General features: G+C 34.7%; 3 pseudogenes; 2 read left to right on the top strand and 1 right to left on the bottom strand.

The window, feature by feature from the left end:
• The first annotated feature begins 3,339 nt into the window (after positions 1-3,339).
• Positions 3,340-9,547, top strand: LOC142638295 (uncharacterized; annotated as a pseudogene).
• Positions 9,548-11,052: 1,505 nt separating this feature from the next.
• On the top strand, positions 11,053-15,439 carry LOC142640058 (LRR receptor-like serine/threonine-protein kinase EFR; annotated as a pseudogene).
• Positions 15,440-21,281: 5,842 nt separating this feature from the next.
• LOC142640056 (protein-S-isoprenylcysteine O-methyltransferase B-like) lies at positions 21,282-22,571 on the bottom strand (annotated as a pseudogene).
• Between the last annotated feature and the right edge of the window lie 331 nt (positions 22,572-22,902).

Below are 22,902 nucleotides of genomic sequence, written 5' to 3'. Positions count from 1 at the left end.
TCCCTTCTCAATCCTCTATTAGAATGGCAATTTAAAGAGCTAGTGCAACGCTCGGCTCATGGCATTGTTCCCCAAGTCCCTGGAAGGGAGCTTTTTACGCCTATGAGCTGGTGGGTTGTCCTTCTCACAAGAGGACGTTGCGCTGGGGGGCGACCATGACCTCAAGCTGTAGCCACTTCCCCAGGCCTCCCTTGCAGAAGGATCAGATGAGGATGATGAACGCTTCCGTCTAACGTGGCGTAGTTTCCTTTAAAGATTATTAATCTCCTTTTGCATGGCCTTAGCACCATCTTCGTGGGTGGTGCTGCCTCCGCCATGAGTATGGCTCGCTCTAGGGTATTCAGTGTGAACGCTTCCCTCTCGATCCCTTCGATGCTCAAGACACTCGAAAAAATCCTCAGGTTGTGATCCTTGAGACTCTGCGTGCTATGAACCTAAGCCTGCCATAGTATTCTAGCTCTTTCAAGACTAGACTTTCCACAGACGGCGCCAATTGTAAGTGCACAATTGCACCCAGACCCAAAGACAACTGTGGGCTCAGGCCCAATGAGCCTTAAACAATGAAATTTGTAGAGTGTGGATTTGAAATCTAGTTTAAGGATGCTAGAAACTTGATAAACAAGCTAAGTTGTTAAAGTATTTACAAATAATGAATGATTATGAAAAAGGAACTTCCTCAGACGTAAGTTAAGGACAATTTCTGTATTGTTTCTCTTTTTTCTTTGACAGTTACAATTTTGAGCCCCTATTTTGCTAACTGACTGATCCTCATCTTTTTTGGCCTCTACTCTTCTTAAATACTTCTTCTCTTGGTGCTTTATCCACGAGTTGCACAAATCTTATCCTCTCCCCCTGACACCACCTTCTTCAAGTATTTAAATAGTAACCAGAAGGTTTAATTCTACTGTTTAGGGGTTACTTTCCCATTAATGCGGCTAGAGAGGTAGATGCAGGATCTTTAATGTAGAGGTGGCAGCCTTTTCCTAAGATATTTCTCTAACACCGGTGCATCTAGAGGGTACAGGGATCTCCCTCTTAACCAATAGTCTTTCCGGAACTCTGTCTTGAGCTTTCTAGCAAACTTTCAAGTCCTCTCGGGTCTATCTGAGGAGAGATTTATCCTTGGATGCATTCTCGAACCCTCGGCATATAGACCAATTTGCAATCCTAACGGCCTTTTAATTAAGAACGAATTGACCCTTCTTATCAGAGCCTAAAGGCCCAAATACCTGCTCGGGTCCTTTTACTCCCCACACCAACAATATCGATCTTATGGGAAAAGTTAGATAAAATATTGAGAAAAAAGTGTTTTATGTTACGATCTACTAAAAATATTTTTTTTTTAATATTTAAACCTTTCTATTTTTCATATCATTGACGTCTTTTACAACTACCACATGTGTTAACTTAAGTCTTAACATTCTTAACTTTTTTCGGCAAAAAGAAAAAAAAAATGTTATCACAATAGAGGAGTTCATGTAAAGTTTTTTGCAAAATGAAATATCTGTTTTGTAAGGCCACCAAACTTGATAATTTGCAAATGATGGAATCACTCACAACAATATTTGCATAGTTATATAATTCCAACTAAAGCAATTATTTATACTTTTAGTCTTCAAAAAACATACAACTACAAGTGGTTAAACGTTCATCTTGAGTAGTTTTAACTTTTCATATAATTTTACCTTTACATATTCATCTATCTTAATTTATATTTTTTTTTTCAAAAATTTAATTTAGATATTTATAAGTAAACAATGAAATAATGATTCATAAATAATAATAATAAAAATATCTATACATATTTATCTTGTGCGGTTGTAACTTTACATATAATTTTGTATTTATTTATTCATCTACTTTAATTTAGATGTTTATAATTTAATTATGAAATCTATAAATAAGGTAATTAAAACAATTATATGTCTACGATTCAAAAAGTCACAATTTCTTTTTCTTTTTTTTATTTAAAAAGGGCCTTTTACATTTCCTTGAAATTATTTTTTAATTTTTTTTTATAAAACCTCTACCACTAACCTAACCACTTCATACATTAAAAATGCTTATTGCTCATTATTACTTTCGTTAATATATTATGGATATCTTAATTGCTTGAGACAAAACTAGAGAAATGCAATTCATATTTCCTTAAAGAATTCATAAGGGGAAAAAAAAAAAAAAAAACCCTTTGATATACCACTAACGTAACTACATCTATAACTATTTAAGTCATCCATGATATCTATTTCTTATTGATAATCATAAAATTTACAACTAGCATGGGAACATACAAAGTAATAAAGAATAAATTAAGGAAAAAATAAAAGAAATGAAATCAAAAGTCAATTAATAACCGTTAGTTGGAAAATAAAAAGACAGTCAAGAGGAGTAAGAAATAAAATAGAGATGGCTATACAGAGGACATTGAAAACTTTATAGTGCAACAAAATCAACCATTACATTCACTTAATCAAATAAATAATCAACAATTAAATATGACAATGCAAAATTTAAACTTAAAACTAATCAAACTCTAATTATATATATAAATCATCAACCAATAAATATATGATAATTGTAAAAAAAAACGTCGTAGACAAGATTATATGAGCTCAGGGCAGGACAAGATTATGAAAAATATGATAAAACTATTTTTTAAAAATCTTTATAAAGTTTAGGGATTAAAATAGTATTTTATCTAAAAAATTATCACACGCAACATGCGGGTTTGCGACTAGTACATCTAAATTTTAAATTTGATTGGCTAAAATGTGATATATGCATGATACAGGTGCTCTAAGTAATAAATCCATCTTATTAGAATTTTGAAAACACTTTACAATTATGCTGTACACTTGTACTCTTAAAATTTTGGGAATCAATTGTGAATTCTCTGCAAATAAATCATGGTAGACAACGTAATTGCTGTAACTCTGGCACTACTCCAATAAAATGAATGAGTGAAATGATTTCTGTTCAATTAACTAGAAGACTAATGAGTTGATGGAGATGTCCATGGAATCCAATCGGCAAGACTTAGTGGGAGTTGCTGATATGAGAGGTCATTCTTTTATGGTCAACGAGAAATTTTTTTTTTTCTCCTAAATGGTGTTATCTTGGTGTGATTTCTAAGTCTATAAGGCTTTCCCAGACTTTCCTGGCACATTGTGTTTCTGTTCCAACCTTAGCTCTCATTGCGAGTCCACCTTTACCAAAAATATATTCTATATATAGATCTTCCCTCATCCCCCTTACATAATTGCAACCAAGTAAAATTGATTGTTCAGTTGCATATCTGACACCAACAAAAAATTTACCAGCTTCCTACCCCCAAACCAAATGAAGCTTCACCAAACCAACTTATATGCACTCTGGCCTATGCACTTTCATGTCATTCTTCTTTTTTCTATAAACTTATTGTACTTATTGCAACCCACCATTACTGCCAGTGCTCCAACAAACGAGACTGATCGTTTCAAAGAATCTATAACTCATGACCCAGATATGATGTTCAGCTCATGGAATGATTCTATGCACTTCTGCAACTGGTTTGGAATCAAATGTGGCCGACAACACCAAAGAGTCGCAGCCTTTGACCTACAAGGCTATAAGTTACGAGGATCCATATCACCTTACATCAGTAATCTCACCTTCCTGAGGATCATCAATCTCCAAAACAACAGCTTCTATGGCAAAATCCCACATGAAGTTGGTCATTTGTTCCGACTGCAAGAGCTTTATCTTAACAATAACACATTGGAAGGTGACGTACGATCCATCTTATCCAACTGCTCCAATGCCATATTGATAAATCTTCAAGTGAATAAACTCAATGGGAAAATTCCAGCAGAGTTAGGCTCTTTGAAGAAGCTTGAATTGCTTCGGCTTGGTGCAAACAATCTGACAGGAAGAATCCCACAATCTTTTGGAAATCTTTCATCAATTAGAATTTTCTCTCTAGCATTTAACAAATTGGTGGGACATATACCATATGGCATTGGTCATCTAAAAAACGTAGTCCTTTTCACCATTTTAAAATGGTGAAAAGGACTACGTTTTTTAGATTTTACCTGCGATTGTACCTGAGATTTTAAAATGGTGAAGGGATTGTACCTGAGATTTTATTGGCTAAATTTAGCCAATAAAATCTCAGGTACAATCCCTTCCTCACTTTACAATATATCATCTCTCCAGATAATCTCATTCTCAGGAAACCAACTCAACGATACGTTGCCAGCCAACATTGGCCTCACTCTCCCTAATCTCAAATTACTTTTATTTGGTATTAATGAATTCTCTAGGCCAATTCCTATTTCATTATGCAACGCATCTCAGCTTCAAATCCTTGATCTTGGTGTAAACAATTTTTTGGGATTAGTTCCAACTAATTTGGGAAATCTGCCAGATCTTCGAATTCTAGTCTTGGCCAACAATTACCTAGGAAGGAGCCTGGATTTCTTAAAATCTTTGTCCAATTGTAGTAAACTAGATATATTGGATTTAAGTAGAAACCAATTTGGAGGTGTTTTGCCCATACCTGTAGGTAGCTTGTCAACCCAACTTACTAAATTATATTTTGGAGGCAATGAAATTTCTGGAACTATTCCTGTAACATTAGGGAATCTTGTCAACTTGATTGATGTTGGCATGGAGTATAATCTTTTTACAAGCCTCATTCCCACTAGTTTTAAGAAGTTTCAGAAAATTCAAGCATTGTCTTTAAATGGAAATAGATTGTTAGGAGAGATACCAACCTCCATAGGTAACCTTACTCAGTTATTCTGACTCGATTTACATAAAAACAAATTAGAAGGAAGCATAACTCCAAGTCTTGGGAATTGCCCAAATTTGCAATACTTAGACATTTCACAAAATAATCTTAGTGGATTCATCCCCCCACAGCTTATTGGTCTATCTTCCCTTACAATACTACTCAACTTGTCTCGCAACTCATTTACCGGCAAACTACCTTCTGAAATAGGCAATCTGAAAAATATTAACAAACTTGATTTCTTTGAGAATAATTTTTCTGGGGATATACCTAGCTCCATAGGAATTTGTTTGAGCTTGGTGTACCTTAGCTTGGAAGGGAATTCCTTTGAAGGATCCTTACCTTCATCTATGGCTTTCTTAAAAGGCCTCCAATTCCTTGATGTTTCAAGAAATAACCTATCAAGATCAATTCCAAAAGGTTTAGAAAAGCTTGCTTTTTAAAAAAGAATTGAACATCTCATTCAATGATATCGAGGGGGAAGTACCAACAGAGGGAGTTTTCATAAATTCAAGTGCTATATCAGTGATCGGAAATACTAAACTTTGTCGTGGTGTTCCACAATTGCTGTTGACTCCATGTCCTATTGAAGTCATGAAACCTAAAAAGTCCCTGGCATTAAAACTTAAAACTGCAATCATTGTTGTTGTTGTTGTATGTTTCCTTCTGTTTTCATTCATTCTTTTTCTTCATTGGAGGAAAAAATCAAAAAGGAATTCATCTTCTTTGGGTTCAACAATAGACCTCCTTCCAAATGTTTCTCATGAAATGCTTTATCAAGCAACCAATGGATTTTCTTCTAGTAACTTCGTTGGGACTGGTAGTTTTGGCTCTGAATATAAAGGAGTTCTTCATCCCGAGGAAAGATTAGTTGCTGTAAAGGTCCTTAACCTTCAACGAAAGGGTGCTTCCAAGAGTTTTATGGCTGAATGTAATGTACTAAGAAATATTCGGCATAGGAATCTTGTCAAGATATTAACATGTTGCTCAAGCATGGATTACAGTGAGAATGAATTTAAAGCTCTAATCTTTGAATTCTTGACAAATGAGAGTCTAGATACCTGGCTGCATCTAAAGATACAATCGAGGGTCTTGAGCCTTCGTCAAAGACTAAATATTGCAATTGATGTTGCTTATGCATTAGATTATCTTCACAACCATTCTGTGCTACCAATCATTCATTGTGATTTGAAGCCAAGCAACATTCTTCTTGACAATGACTTGGTGGCTCATGTAAGCGATTTTGGTTTACCAAGACTCGTCTCAACTGTTACTAATCAATATATATATAAAAGCAGAGACCTCATGCGGGAGAGCATGAGGTCCTGCCATGTGGCGCTCTATTTGAGTTCTATTAGACTAATTATTGCATTTAACCTTCCCAAATCACCTTCACTTGAAAAATAAATTCCAACATCCTTTTAGAAATTGAAAAGATGCACATTACTTATTGTTTAGCAAAATCAAATTCACCTCTTTCTCTTTCTTAACTCTTCAGTTCCCCTTTAAATTTGATGCACACTAATATAATTCTTTTTAAATCTATATATATATATATATATATATATATATTATCTGTAGCCCTTAGAGCTTGCTGGACACTGAGGAAAATAAATCAATGTAATAGTTCTTTGGACAATAACCCAAATCCCATTAGATAACTCTACCCTTTCTAGCTCCATTGATGCCAATTTGCTTCAACCATTATATCTTCTTCTCGGAGCTATGTTTTAGATCCCAAATTTAATAATAAGGTAATTCTTTCTCTAAAAGGTGGGTATATAATCTCTAAAAACAACCCTTTCTCTGTCAGTCTCTTAATTTTTTACTTTATTACTTTGATATCTTTAATTTTACTTTGTAATTTTGGTTTGAACGCAATTGCCTTTAATTTATATGCATGCAAATTGTTTGATAAAATAGTTGAATGTTTTGCTATAGGCAACTATTAATGCAGGAGCAACAAACTATTTTTTATGTGTTCATATTGTAAATTGTAGCAATACACAATAAATATGGTCTGTGCTAGAAGTAACGTTGTAAATTGCTTCATATAAACACTATTTTGGTTTTACTTTCTTTTCTATAGTTTTTATGGTTTGCTTAATTTGAAAATTTTGTCACTAAACCAGAACAAAAAAAAAAATTAAAAACCCTCCACCCTAGATGATAACTACTTGATCCCATAATCCAATTTATATTTTAAAGTAGGTTTAGCTTTTTGTTTATTTTGAAAAGACCAGTCTACTCAAGCCATATGCTAAGATTAAACAATCTTGAAAGGACAATGACTATAGCTATGAAATTTATCTTAAGTGATGCTCATTTTGCAACATTTTGATTGTGTATGTGTGAGTGATATTAGAATAATTCAAAACATTTAAGAATATATATATATATATATATATATATATATATATATATATATTAATTACAAGTCAATTCTTTCAATTTTTATTTTTATTTTTATTAGTGTGACTGTTATTTATTCCAACAGTACTATAAGCATGAATTTTATAGAAAGGTATATAACAAAATCTGCCAATTGTTTGAAATACAAACTCTTTTGGTCTTTGACCGGCACTTTGCCACTTCTTTTTATCATAAATCAAACATGAACTTTCTAAATATTGTATTTGTACTTTTGCTTTCCTATAAATACTCGGTAATTAGTTTATTGTCATACGTGTATTGAAGATGGATTGTGGGTTAAGAACAAGTTTTTGGACTAGGTTTTAGGATAATTATATCTAATTATATTTATTCAAATCAGAATTGCTGATACCTAAAACATCCTAAATTAACATTATAAGGTTAATATAAGGAGGCTCAACTCCATGTTTCAATGAATTCTATGAGAGAGTGTCAATGCCCTAATGAAGGACGAAGTCCTTACATCTTTCAATCGAATGTCCAAAACTACCACAAAATTGGGTCGTTACTTTTGATAATTGGAGAAAAACCCCGTTTTGCACACCTAAAGAGATTTTTTTTTTTTTTTTTTTGAGAAGGCGCCAAAGAGATTGATAATGGGCTAACTGCTTTGCCTAGACATGACTCACTATATGACCTTGACACTACTATATATAGTTAAAATATTATTGAGGATGCTTGATGAGATCAATGCCTTGGTTAGAAATTTCATATGAAAAACAATAGATTCAACGAGTCTGATATGTACAACATATCCTTGCAGCTAATTGGGTTCATGATCAACTGATGGTAGGGAACAAAATATGCCTACTTGGTCTGAAGTTTCAGCTATAATTGTAGGTGATTTTTTTTTTTTTTTGAGAAGCAATTGTAGGTGATTTTAGCAATGAAAATATTCACCATTTGTGTTATAATATATGTACTACATTTTTCAAAATCATCTTACATAAAAGCTTATATAGCATTATTCGCGCATCGCGCGAGCAACTTCCTAGTTCTTCTCAAAAGCAAACTAGTACAATTGAGATAAAGGGGTCTATTGACTATGTTGGTCCAAGTAACTATCTTTCCAACTGTCTAATTTCTTAAAAATGCTTATGGATCTTGTTAATAATAGTTTTTGAAACATATTGAATTGTTTTTTGCAATTATCTTACTATTAATATAGAATTTTCTTTGTATTAATATGCAGCACAGAAACACACAAACTCACAACACGATTTATACCTTGATAAATCATAAGGTTCCCGCCACAAACGAAAATAGAATGATTGGGGGCGCAGAAGCCCTCTGATTAATTGACAGAGCTAAATTATTGACTATGCATTGGCCATGCCATTTTTTAGGCATTTATTTCCTCAATTCTATTTGTTGTGATGATAGCTTGTCAATCAACTATATCAGATATGGTATAGCTGGTCTCAAAACAGATCTAATGTATTGTTTTATGTTTATGTTTATTTTTTATTTTTTTTATTGCATGTCAACCAACATTATTCAAGTAATGGATAATAATTGGACCTCTGATTTTATTTGAATACGGGTCCAGCGAAGACATTTAGGAACACTTGTACCTAATGTGTGCAACATATCCATATCAATTGTAAAATAATTTGATTACATTTTCATAGTCCTAATCATTAACCATGTTTCTCGTGCTTCATATAAATAAAAAAAATACCTCCCAAGTTCCACCAGAGACCCTAAATTTCTATTCTAATGTAGAAATTCTCATTTTTTCACATGAAATTTTGAAATGATAGCATCTATCTTATCCTTCTTTCTTAAGTTCAAATTCTTTTTGGTTTTTTATGAATCAAATGAATTTGCACTCTCATTAAATCCCAAATCGCATTATAATAAGAACTGCAAAATCTTCTTACATATCATAAATTGTAGAGTATGGCATGGGCAGCGATATCAACAGAGGGGGACATGTATAGCTTTGGAGTATTTCTTATGGAGATGTTCTTGGGAAAGAGTCCAACTGATGAAATGTTTAAAGATGATCTCAATATCCACAATTTTGTTAAGATGGCATTGCTAGAAGGACTTGTTCAAATTGTGGACCCAACACTTCTCATAAGAGAAGTTGAAGAAATTCCAGTAGCTGCAGTTGCAGCTAGAGAATATAATAATGAGAATGAAATTGTAGTAGATGAAGTAAATCAAGGTCATGTTAATCACTGCCAAGTGGAAGCTTATGTGTATAAGTGCTTAGTCTCAGTCCTTGAAATTGGTCTTGCATGTTCCGTGGGGTCACTAAAAGAAAGAATGAATATTGAGGAAGTTAGCAAGGAACTACATTCAATAAAAAATGCTTTTCTTGGTTCTAGGATTTGAAGAGATTAGAAAATCCAAGCAGAGGTCCTGCTACATTTCAAATTTGAATTTGCTTAAATAAAATTGCACATGACGATTTTCTCATAAAGGTGATATCCTAAGTTGTAATATATTGGCCGTTACTGTTTTTTTTTCTTTTGGGCAGAGAAGCTTGATTGTATAACTAAATTTTCTGTATTTTATTATTTGAGTAACATATTCAGTTGTTTAGATTTGACCTTACTGGACAGGATATTAATTTTACATGAAATGACAAACTTAACTAATTTTTACTTGTTTCTCAACAAAAAAAAAAAAAAAAACTAATTTTTACTTGGATTGCATTGCAAGAAACTACATTAAAATTAGATTTGTGGATTCTCCTTACTCTGCAGTTGGATTTGGCATTTATACGTAAAATATGTTCTCATGTCTTGTAAATATTTTTTTTTGAAAATTTTAGTGGATGATTTTGTTATCATGTTATGGCACTAATGATGCTACAAATTTTATTACATAGATTTATAAATTAATTTATTAACTTAACAAAATTAATAAAAATAATTTATTATGTGATTGATATTCATTGTCAACTCAGTTTGTAAAATTTTTGTGGTAGAATTAATATTAACTTCAGCATTTCCCTTTTGTTGTGCACTCTTCTTTTGGGTCATACTTGGATATGCATATCATCGGGGATGGACCTATGCTTAATCCACAGGGGCCTTGGTCCCCTGGCCTTATTTTTTTTCAATTTTAAAATTCTTTTTCTTCTTTTCAACAAGAAATTGGTATGGAACAGTGAAAATTTCCCTTTCAAAATATTAAATTAAGTGGAACTCATTAGATAAATGGTTGTTGTTTAACACTTGATGTTCATAGAGAGTTGCATGACTGAAGAACATCATACTTTGACAAAAGAAATTTTCACCAAATGAAACTATTGACTCTTTGCTCGAATAAAAACTCCTAAGTTTTAACTCCATTTTATTTGGATTTTGAAAACTCTTCAACAATCAAGTCTTAATCCTAAAATTTTGGGAGTGAGGCTATCAATTCTCAAAAAAATAATTAGGGTCAACCCCATATTATACAATGAGTGAAATGATTTCCGTCATACAATGTTCAATTGAGTAGACGATCTATGAGGTGATGGAGACCTCGATGGAATCCCACTGGCACAAGAATTGATATTCTTAGCATAAAAGATTGAAAGAGGCATGGGCTGAGCAGTAGGAGCCGACAAGACAATGTAGTAGGAGATGCTGATTTGAGAGGTCATTCTTTTATGGTCAATGAAGCTGTTTTTTAAATTATTTTTCAACTTTAGCTCTCATTATAAGGCCACCTTTTACATAAAATAAATTCTATTTAAAGTCCTTCACTCATCTCACTTACATAATTGCAACCAAGCAAACTAGGTTGTTCAGTTGCATATCTGAGAGTGACACCAATACAATTTACCAGCTTCTTGCTCCTCAAACCAAATGAAGCCTCACCAAAAACATTTATATGCATTTTGGCCTATGTACCTTATCTTTGTTATGAACCTATGTTTATTGCAACCCACCATGACTGCCAACGCTCCAACAAATGAGACTGATCGTTTGGCTTTGCTTAAATTCAAAGAATCACTATATCATGATCCGTATATGATGTTGAGCTCATGGAATGATTCTATGCACTTCTGCACCTGGTTTGGAATCACATGTGGCCGATGACACCAGAGAGTCACGGCTTTGTACTTACTAGGCTATAAATTGCGAGGATCCATATCTCCTTACATCAGCAACCTCACCTTTCTTAGGTTCATCAATCTTCAAAACAACAGCTTTTATGGTGAAATCCCACATGAAGTTGGTCATTTGTTCTGACTACAAACACTCAACTTTGACAACAATACATTGGAAGGTGAAATACCATCCAGCTTGTCCAACTACTCCAATGCCAGATTCATCAATCTTCTTTGGAATGAACTTAATGGGAAAATTCCAACAGAGTTAGGCTCTTTGTTGAAGCTTCAAACACTTCAGCTTAGTGGAAACAATCTGACAGGAGAAATCCCAACATCTTTAGGAAATCTTTCCTCACTCAGAATTTTGTCTCCGTCATATTACATATTGGAGGGAAATATTCCAGAAGGCATAGGTCATCTAAAAAGTTTAGGTTATGTTTAGTAACAGCTCTTGTTTTCTATTTTCAAAAACGTGTTTTTGGGAATCTAAAGAAAAAACAATTTTCTTGTATTTTTGAAATAAAAAATATGTTTAGTTAGTTGAAATTAAAAAAAGATAGTTTTTTTAAAAAAGAAATAGAAAATACTAAAATATGTTGTTATTAAAATTTGAACTCTAATACTAACTCATTAAATGAGTTAAATTCATTAAATTAAATGCGTGTTTTCGTTAACTTTTGAAAATTAAAAACAGAAAACAGCATTTTACATGTTTTTAGTTTCCTTCACAAATTTAGTTTTGAGAACAGTTTTTGTTTTATGTCCATTTTGGGTTGCCAAACAAGTTTTTTAGTTTCAAAAATAAAAAATTGTTTTTGAAAACAGAAAATAAGAGAAAAAATAGTTACTAAACATACCCTTATCTTTCTTCTCAATTTCAGTAAATAAACTGTCAGGTGCAGTACCTTCCTCCCTTTACAATATATCATCTCTCCATACCATTTCATTTTCACAAAACCAACTTGAAGGTACACTTCCAGACAACATAGGCCTCACTCTTCCTAATCTCAGAAGTCTTCTCTTTGGTATTAATCAATTCTTTGGGCCGATTCTTGTTTCATTATGAAATGCATCTCAACTTCAAATACTTGATCTAGGTGAAAACAATTTTTTGGGATCAGTTCCAACTATTTTGGGAAATCTGCTAGATTTTTATTGGCTAGCCTTGAGTGACAATTATTAGGAGGAAGCCTGGATTTCTTAACATCTTTGACAAATTGTAGTAGACTAGGAATAATGGATTTGAGTGCAAACCAATTTGGAGGTGTTTTGCTTAAATCTGTAGATAACTTGTCAACCCAACTTACTGAATTATATTTTGGAAACAATGAAATTTCTAGACTATCCCAATAACATTAGGGAATCTTGTCAACTTAATTGCCTTAGGCATGGAGTATAATCTTTTCACAGGCCTAATTCCTACTATTTTTGACGAGTTTCAGAAAATTCAACTATTGGCTTTAAATGGAAATAGATTGTTAGAAGAATTACCAACCTTCATTGGCAACCTTACTCGGTTATTCCTACTCGATTTAGATGAAAACAGATTAGAAGGAAGCATACCACCAAGTGTTGGTAATTGCCAAAGTTTGCAATACTTAGACATTTCACAAAATAATCTTAGTGGATTCATCCCCGCGCAACTTATTGGTCTATCTTCCCTCACAACACTACTCAACTTGTCTCACAACTCATTTATCAGCAAATTACGTTTTGAAGCAGGCAATCTGAAAAATATTAACCAACTTGATATTTCTGAGAATAATTTTTTTGGCGAAATTCCTAGTTCCATAGGAAATTGTTTGAATTTGGAATACCTTAGCTTGCAAGGTTGAAGGATCCCTACCTTCATCTTTGGCTTTCTTAAAAGGCCTCAAATTCCTTGATGTTTCAAGAAATAACCTGTTAGGATCAATTCCAAAAGGTTTAGAAAAGCTTACTTCTTTAAAAGAATTTAATCTCTCATTCAATGATATCAAGGGTGAGGTACCAACAGAAGGAGTTTTCAAAAATGCAAGTGCTATATCAGTGACCAAAAATACTAAACTTTGTGGCGGTGTTCCACAACTGTTGTTGCCTCCATGTCCTGTTAAGGTCATAAAACCTACAAAGTCCTTTTCATTCAAACTTAAAATTGCAATCATTGTTGTCGTTGTATGTTTCCTTTTGTGTTCATTCATTTTTTTTTTCTTCATTGGAGGAAAAAATAAAAATGGAATTCATCTTCTTTGGGCTTAGACCTCCTTTCAAATGTTTCTTATAAAATGCTTTATCAGGCAACCAATGGATTTTCTCCTAGTAACTTAGTTGGAACTGGCAATTTTGGCTCTGTACATAAGGAGTTCTTCATCCCAAGGAAAGATTAATTGTTGTAAAGGCCCTTAACCTTCAACGAAAGGGTGCTTCCAAGAGTTTTAGGGATGAATGTAATGCACTAAGAAATATCCGGCATAGGAATCTTGTCAATATATTAACATGTTGCTCAAGCATGGATTATAGTGGGAATCAATTTAAAGCTCTAGTCTTTGAATTCATGACAAATGGGATTCTAGATATCTAGCTGCATCTAAAGATAGACAAGGAAGATCAATCAGGGGTCTTGAGCCTTCTTCAAAGACTAAATATTGCAATTGATGTTGCTTATGCATTAGATTATCTTTGCAACCATTCTATGCAACCAATCATTCATTGTGATTTGAAACCAAGCAATATTCTTCTTGACAATGACATGGTGGCTCATGTAAGAGATGTTGGCTTAGCAAGACTCCTCTCAACTCTTACTGATTCTTCTCAAAGCAAACCAGTACAATTGGGATAAAGGGATCTATTGGCTATGCTACTCCAGGTAACTATCTATCCAACTACGTCTAATTTCTTAAAATTGCTTGTAGATCTTGTTAATATAGTTGTTTGAAACATATTGATTTTTTTTTTTTTTTTTGCAATTATCTTACTAGTAATATAAAATTTTCTTTGTATTAATATGTATCGCCGAAACACACAAACTCACAGCATGATTTATACCTTGATAAATCATAAACTTGATTAATTGACCGACATCAATTATTGACTATGCGTTGGCCATGCCTTTTTTTTAGTCATCTATTTCCTCAACTTTGTATGTTGTTGTGATAGCTTGTCAATCAACTATATCAGATATGGTATAGCTGGCCTCAAAACAGATCTAATGTATTGTTTTATGTTTTTTGTTACTGCATGTCAACCACCATTAATCAAGTAATGGATAATAATTGGACCCTTGAATTTATTTGAACATGGGTCCAGCAAAGGCATTTAGGAAGGCCAGTACCTAATATGTGCAACATATCCATATCAATTGTAAAATAATTTATTACATTGTCATAATCATAACCATTAACCATGTTTCTTGTGCTTCATATAAATCAAAATATTACCTCCCAAGTTCCACCAGAGACCCTATGGTGCTATTCTAATGCGGCAATTTCCATTTTTCTCACATGAAAATTTGAAATGATAGCATCTAACATACCCTTCTTATTTAAGTTCAAATTCTTTTTGGTTTTGATAGCATCTAACATACCCTTCTCATTATAACATGAACTGCAAAAAACTCTTCTTATATATCATAAATTGTAGAGTATGGCATGGGTAGCAAGGTATCAACTGAGGGGACGTGTATAGCTTTGGAGTATTTCTACTGGAGATGTTTTTGGGAAAGAGACCAACTGATGAAATGTTTAAAGATGATCTCAACACTTGTTCGATAACAAGTGTTGAGATCATCTTTAAACATTTCATCAGTTGGTCTCTTTCCCAAAAACATCTCATAAGAGAAGTAACTTGTTCTGGCAACTTGTTCAAACATCTCTTACAGTTTGAACAAGTTGTTCAGGCCCACCATCTAGAACCTTTTATACTGTCGGTGGCAGAACAACTTGTTCAAATTGTAGACCCAACACTTCTCATAAGAGAAGTTGAAGAAATTCCAGCAGCTAGAGAATATAGTAATGAGAATGAAATTGAAGCAGATGAAGAAACTCAAGGTATTGTGAACCATTGCTAGGTGGAGGCTTATGTGTATTAAGTGATTATTCTCAGTCCTTGAAATTGGCCTTGCATGTTCCCTCGAGTTAGCAAAGGAAAGAATGAAAATGGAGGAAGTTAGCAAGGAATTACATTCAATAATAAATAAATAAAAGCTTTTCTAGGTTCTAGTAATTGAAGAGGTTAGAGAATCCAAGTTGAGGTCCTGCTACATTTCAAATTTAAATTAGCTTAAATAAAAATGCAAAAGAGAATTGTCTCATAAAATGGTGATGTCCTAAGTTGTAATATACTAGCAATTACGGTTTTTTTTTTTTCCCGATAGTGTTAAGACAGAGTCAAGAAGTCTCAGTGGGTCAAATGCAAAAGGGAAACAACATTGTTTAGAAGAGGTCAAGGATGATCAAGGATGAAAACGAAGTCTTTTATTTTAAAAGAGTTGAGTCAGTTGTGAGTGGACCACGTGTCTTAAGGTTATTGGTTGTAGTTGAAAGTTTGTTTTGTGTAACTGTCTTTTGTTATACTCTGTAGATCTTCCCGTGCTAGTGTGGGTGTATAGCATTGATTAATCTTGTAATATAAATAGTGTATTGTTTTGTATTCTTGTGGTCAGATTATTAGTGAATAAGAAATTCAGTTTTTCCAAAAGTTCTTCTTTTCGTTTCTTTGCAAAACCTCTGTTTTCTTAATATGGTATCAGAGCGTCTAGAAGCTCCTACAATGGCTTCTGATCCAACTACTATCCCTCGTCCACAAGCCGAATCATCCACTCAAAATACTTTGAATTCTTCTATGGCAGATGAAACAGCCAACAATCCATACTTTCTTCCTGTTGCAAAGAGTCCAGGGATCATTCTCTCATCGCAACCTTTAACTGGTCTAGAGAATTACGCTACTTGGACCAGATCTGTGTTCTTGGCCTTGAGTGCGAGGAACAAATTTGTGTTCGTCAATGGAGCAATTTCCAAACCAAAGGTTACTTCGCCTCTGTATAATTCCTGGTGCAGATGCAATACCATGGTTCTTTCATGGTTAGTCAATTCTCTTAGCAAAGACATTCAAGCAAGTGTGAGGTATATTAACACTGCTCAAGATTTGTGGATCGATCTGCGAGATCGTTTCTCTCAAGGAAGTTCACCAAGGCTCTATGAATTGCAAAAGGAGATTTCTCACCTTACTCAGGGTCAATTATCGGTGAGTTCTTACTTCACTAGATTCAAAACTCTCTGGGATGAATATGTGAATTATCAATCCTATGCTTCTTGCACCTGTGTTTGCACCTGTGGATTTGATAAGACGCAAATTGAGATTCAACAGAAAGAGCATGTTTTTCATTTTCTAATGGGATTAAATGATAGCTATTATCACATCATTGGCCAAATTTTACTTGCTGAGCCCCTTCCATCAATCAACAAGGTTTGTTCTTTGATTTTGCAAGAAGAGAAAGGCAGAAACATAGGTCATGGAATCAATGTTATGGTTGAACCTACTGCCTTGTATGCTTCTAATGGTAGTAACCCTAATTTTGGCCCCAATTTTAGGCCTACTCAAAATCAAGGTTATAATGGAGGAAAAAAGGGGAATTCTAAGAAAGAAAGACCAGTTTGCACATATTGTGGTTTGATTGGACACATAGTAGATAAGTGCTATAAACTTCATGGATATCCCCCAGGTTATAAACGAAAGGGGAAGGTTTTTATGGCAAATCAAGTTTCTGGTGTTTTTCATTCAGAAAATTCAGATGGTTCAAATGGTTCTTTTGGTCAAGCACAACATTGTTACATCAATGGGAGCAATGCATATGGTGCTACACAATCAGGTGTGAATACTTCTGGTATGCAACCTGATGCTATCACCTTTCCTCCACAGAAGTTTCCTTCGCAGTTTCAAGGATCTTCATCACAATCTCTTAAGTGTCCAATTTCACAGTCTCAATGTGAACAATTGCTATCATATCTCTCAATTCTTAAGGAAAATTCTAGTGTAAGTTCTGGAATACAACCTGATCATCAAGCTGCAACTGTGATGACAGCAGCCGTTGACACTTCTTCGTCCAACAACTTTGTCAATAACTTCTCAGGTAATCCCTTTTGGATTCCTCCCAATATGTCTCATTCTATTTTCTCTGCTCATCTAGTAGATAGAAAGGCTTATAAATCCAGTGATTGGATTATAGATACAGGAGCCACTGACCATATGGTTCATTCAGTGACTCAATTAACCACAATTACTTCTATTATTCAAAATTCTGTATCCTTGCCTAATGGGGAACAAGCCATGGTTACACACATAGGAACTGTTAAAATTTCATCTTCATTAACACTTACTAATGTGCTTTGTGTGCCATCATTCAGTTTCAATTTAATTTCTGTTAGTCAACTTACAAAAACATATTTTTGCTGTTTAATATTTCTTGGCAAATGCTGTTTTATCCAGGACCTGGCTCATTGGAGCATGATTGGTCTGGGTAGAGAAAGCAAAGGCCTAAATCTGTTGCAAAATTTTCCACAACATGCATCCTTTTCAGCTCTAGCTGCTCCACATTCATCTTCTATTTCCTCAGATTTGTGGCATGCACGTTTGGGTCATCCTTCTTTTTCAAAGATGCTTTTATTGAATAAATATTTACCTTTTACCTCTGAAAATAAGTCACAATGTTGTGATACTTGTCATTTTGCTAAGCAAAAGAAACTTGCTTTTCCTGTAAGTGAGCATATTTCTGTCTCTCCTTTTGAACTTGTACATTGTGACTTGCAGGGACCTTTCTTTACTGCAACTAATGAAGGTTACAAATATTTCTTAACACTTGTTGATGATTTTTCTAGATGTACTTCGATATTTTTGCTTAAGAACAAATCTGACACTGCATACTTAATCCCTCAATTTGCTACAATGGTGGAAACTCAGTTTGATAAGAAAATTAAATGCATTAGAAGTGACAATGGAACTGAGTTTCACTTACACAATTTTTTTAAGAGCAAAGGCATTTTGCATCAATTGTCCTGTGTCAACACACCACAACAAAATGCCATTGCTGAACGAAAGCATCAACATATTCTTAATGTTGCTAGAGCTTTGATGTTTCAGTCTCATATTCCTTTGTCCTATTGGGGTGATTGTATTTTGACTGCTGTGTAATTGATCAATAGGACACCTTCTAAACTTCTGCATAATAAAACCCCTTTTGAAATGCTTTTCAATAAGCCTCCTTCTTTTACTCATTTAAGGTGTTTTGGTTGTCTTTGTTTTATCTCTACCTTGCCTCATAATAGACACAAATTTGCATCTAGAGCTAGAAGATGTATTTTCTTTGGCTATCCCCATGGCATGAAAGGTTACAAAGTTTTGGATCTTGATTCTAACACCATACACATCTCTAGGGATATAGTTTTCTATGAGACTATATATCCTTTTGCTCAAAATTCTTGTTCTTTACCTTCTTACGATGTTGATCTTGTTTTTCCTCATTCAAATTCTGTTGATAATCCTACTCTATCTCCTTCTACATCTTCCTATGAACCCCCCACTTCTATTTTGCATACCACACCATCTGTACCTCACCAACCAGATGTCACTAATGATGTTCCTACTTCACCTAATGTTCTTCCTTCTCCTACTTTTGCTACTCCTTCCATTCATCTTTCTCCTTCTTCTTCCCCTGATATTGATCCTATTTCCACATCTTCTATTCCTGTTGTTCTTAGAAGGTCAACTAGACCACACCACCCACTTGCCTATCTCACAGATTACTCTTGTATAGCAGTGGTTTCTAAACCTTCACCAGGGTCACCTTATGATATTTCAGATCATCTCAGTTATGAGAATCTTGGTAGCACTTTTCATTCCTTTGTAATGTCTGTTACTGCTACACCTGTAGAACCTGTCCATTTTTATCAAGCAGTGCAATCTGCAGAGTGGAGAGCAGCAATGGATAAGGAAATTGCTGCTTTAGAGCAGAATAACACTTGGACACTCATTCCTTTACCCTTTGGTAAGGTTCCCATTGGATGTAAATGGGTGTACAGGATCAAGTACAACCCTGATGGGACCATTGAAAGACACAAAGCTCGTCTTGCTGCTAAGGGGTACACCCAAAAGGAAGGGCTGGATTATTATGAGACTTTTTCTCCTGTAGCAAAGTCTGATTCTGTTAGAATGGTATTGTTTTTGGCTGCTGTGAAAGGTTGGTTTTTACATCAATTAGATGTAAATAATGCCTTCCTACATGGTGACTTGACTGAGGAAGTTTACATGTCTTTGTCACCTGGTTTTCACAGCAAAGGGGATAACTTAGTGTGTAAATTGAATAAAAGCTTGTATGGATTGAAGCAGGCTTCCAGGCAATGGTTTGAGAAGCTGTCCACAACCATCTTGAGTTTGGGTTTTGTGCAGTCAAAGGCTGATTATTCCCTTTTCACACATTCTCAAGGATCTTCATTTACTATCTTATTGGTGTATGTGGATGACATTTTGTTGACAGGAAACAATCCAGATTGTGTGAAGGAATTGAAACAGGTTCTTGACAAAAAATTTGGCATTAAGGACCTTGGGTCATTGAGGTACTTTCTTGGTCTCGAAGTGGCAAGGACTGATAAAGGAATTAGTCTAAACCAAAGGAAATATGCATTGGAAATTCTTAAAGATACTGGTTATTTGAGCTGCAAGCCTAGTAAGTTGCCTATGGAACAAAACTTAAGACTATCAAAGTATGAAGGTGCTCCTCTAGCGGACCCAAGTAAGTATCGAAGACTTATAGGGAGATTGATGTATTTGACACTGACCAGACCAGATATTACTTATGCAGTACACAGACTGAGCCAATTTCTTGCTCAACCTAGGGAACCTCACATGTTGGCAGTGAACAAGGTGCTTCAATACATTAAGGCATCACCTGGTAAAGGGCTTTACTTCTCTAGCAGTTCAAATTTGCAAATAAAATCCTATTGTGATGCAGATTGGGCTGGCTGCCCAGATACTAGGAGGTCTTTAACTGGCTACAGTGTATTCATTGGTGATTCTCTAATCTCATGGAGGTCAAAGAAGCACAGTGTGGTTTCTAGATCATCAGCTGAGGCTGAATATAGAGCCATGGCAACAATGGCTTGTGAAATCACTTGGGTTCTACAATTACTTAAGGATTTGAAGGTTTATCATCCCAAACCAGCAATGGTGTTTTGCGACAATCAGGCTGCATTACATATAGCAGCCAACCTTGTCTTCCACGAAAGGACAAAACATATTGAAGTTGATTGCCATCTGGTGAGAGAGAAAATTCAAGAAGGGAAAATCAAAACTTTTCATGTGGCTAGTAATTCTCAAGTTGCTGACATCTTCACTAAAGCATTGGGTATTTCAGCTTTCACTAGGCTGGCAAATAAACTTGGTCTTATAGACATTTTTGTTCCTAAAAGGGTTAAGTTTGGTTCACAACTTCAAGTCACTGAACAATCAATGATTCAGGACTTGAGGGGGAGTGTTAAGACAGAGTCAAGAAGTCTCAGTGGGTCAAATGCAAAAGGTAAACAACATCGTTTAGAAGAGGTCAAGGATGATCAAGGATGAAAACGAAGTCGTTTATTTTAAAGAGTTGAGTCAGTTGTGAGTGGATCACGTGTCTTAAGGTTATTGGTTGTAGTTGAAAGTTTGTTTTGTGTAATTGTCTTTTGTTATACTCTGTAGATCTTCCCGTGCTAGTGTGGGTGTATAGTATTGATTAATCTTGTAATATAAATAGTGTATTGTTTTGTATTCTTGTGGTCAGATTATTAGTGAATAAGAAATTCAGTTTTTCAAAAAGTTCTTCTTTTCGTTTCTCTACAGAACCTCTATTTTCTTAATAGATAGATGATCCTGATTGTACATTGTACAACTAAATTTTCTTCTATATCAAAATGTTGGAGTAACATATTCGGTTGTTAGACCCCCAGACAGGATATTAATTTACAAAAAAATGACAAAAATAACTAATTTATACTTGGATTGCACCGCAAGAAACTACATTTGGGGATACATGTTTTGGGGATTACAGAGCATTTATATGAGTACCAACTGACCAGATGAAGAAACCAGAGTATCCAGGATGTTGGACACATCTATAGATTCCATGATTAATCAGTTTGTGTTGCTCCTCATGATTAATCCTGATAAGATGTGTGAAGGCTTGACCAGCTGTAATAATTGATGTTTTCCTAATGATTTCGTCAACTATAACCACTGCAAGGCCCAAGTTGCTTATCCACCAGTGTTCCTTCAGCCCAGGAAATAAAAAACTTTCACTGAAGCACTCCAGCAGTGAGAAGAGCATTGCCATGATATAGTTTTTGCTGATCAGAAGAGATTTAAGAGTAACATTTGACGTCCCATGAATGGCAATTGCTAAAATGCATTCAGAACTATGAAAGAAGATTATTGCAACGAACATCTGACATAACTGTCTGTAAGCTTACTAAGTGAAGATTTCTGTCATTTTTGGCAAATGAAAAGAATCAGTTTTTGTCTCAAATTCATTGTAGTTAGACCTATATGGCATATATATAGCTATCCTCACTGAAGAACTAGATGAAGAAACTTTTTGGTGTTAACTGTAGACCTGAAAAAGATGAAGCGGAATACAACATTAATATGGAAAATTGAATCTCCAAATCACCCCAAAGTCGCTTCAAGAATGAAATCTCCTGCCAAAAAGGACCAAGGATCAAAACAAGAGACCTGTGTAGAACTAGAAAACTGTAACATGACACAACTGTTCCAAAAAACTTCTTATCCCCAGTTCCCCACAAACATGTATCCGCAAGGAAGCAGACTAATTACAAGGCGGTATTGAGACAAAAGAGACTGTATGGAGTAAAAAGAGTCCTTGATGGTGAGCCTTTGGTGTGCAGTGATGGGCCAGAAAAGAAGCCCAATAAGTATAACTGGATGGAGTATTGAGCTGACCCAAGGTCCAACTAGTGGCTTGCAATCCACAAAGCAAGGCCATCAAGACCTGGGACCTGGGCCTCTGGCACCGTCAAGCAAGGCAAGCTCTTGCTTCTAGAATCTACCTAAAAAGCAGCTGTTTTTAATTTTTTTTCAATTTCAAAAAAATATGGTTCTACTGTTTCGACAAGAATTCATTGTGGAATGATGTATTCTCTTTCAAAATATTAAATTAAGTGGAACTCATTGGATAAATGGACGGCGTTTTATCACTTGATGTTCATTGAGACTTCAGAGTCTCACTCGCTGCACCGTAATGCGGGGAGTCCGCATCAAGAAGCATGCTTGCATCTCCAGCAGCGTCATTGGATGGCACTCTACTGTTGGGCAATGGGCCCGTGTGGAGAACATGACCATTCTTGGTGAAGATGTACATGTGTGTGATGAAATTTACAGTAATGGTGGTGTGGTGTTTTTTATGTTTCAATTTCTTCTTATGCGTTAGGTTCTAAAATGACAAGGTTTCTCTCTAAACCTAACGCATTAGAACCTTCTCAGAAAAAAATAAATAAATAAATAAAACCTAGCACATTAGAAGAAACTGAAACATGAAAAACACCCACTATGCGTGCCAATATAAGAGATAGGATGGAGAGAAATCCTTTAAACTCAGTCGTATATATTTTTATTGGATGAG

The sequence above is a fragment of the Castanea sativa genome, chromosome 6, assembly GCF_040712315.1.
Source record: "Castanea sativa cultivar Marrone di Chiusa Pesio chromosome 6, ASM4071231v1".
Taxonomy (NCBI): Eukaryota; Viridiplantae; Streptophyta; class Magnoliopsida; order Fagales; family Fagaceae; genus Castanea; species Castanea sativa.
The sequence above is the reverse complement of the archived record's forward strand: the minus strand, read 5'-3'. Positions and strand labels throughout refer to the sequence as shown.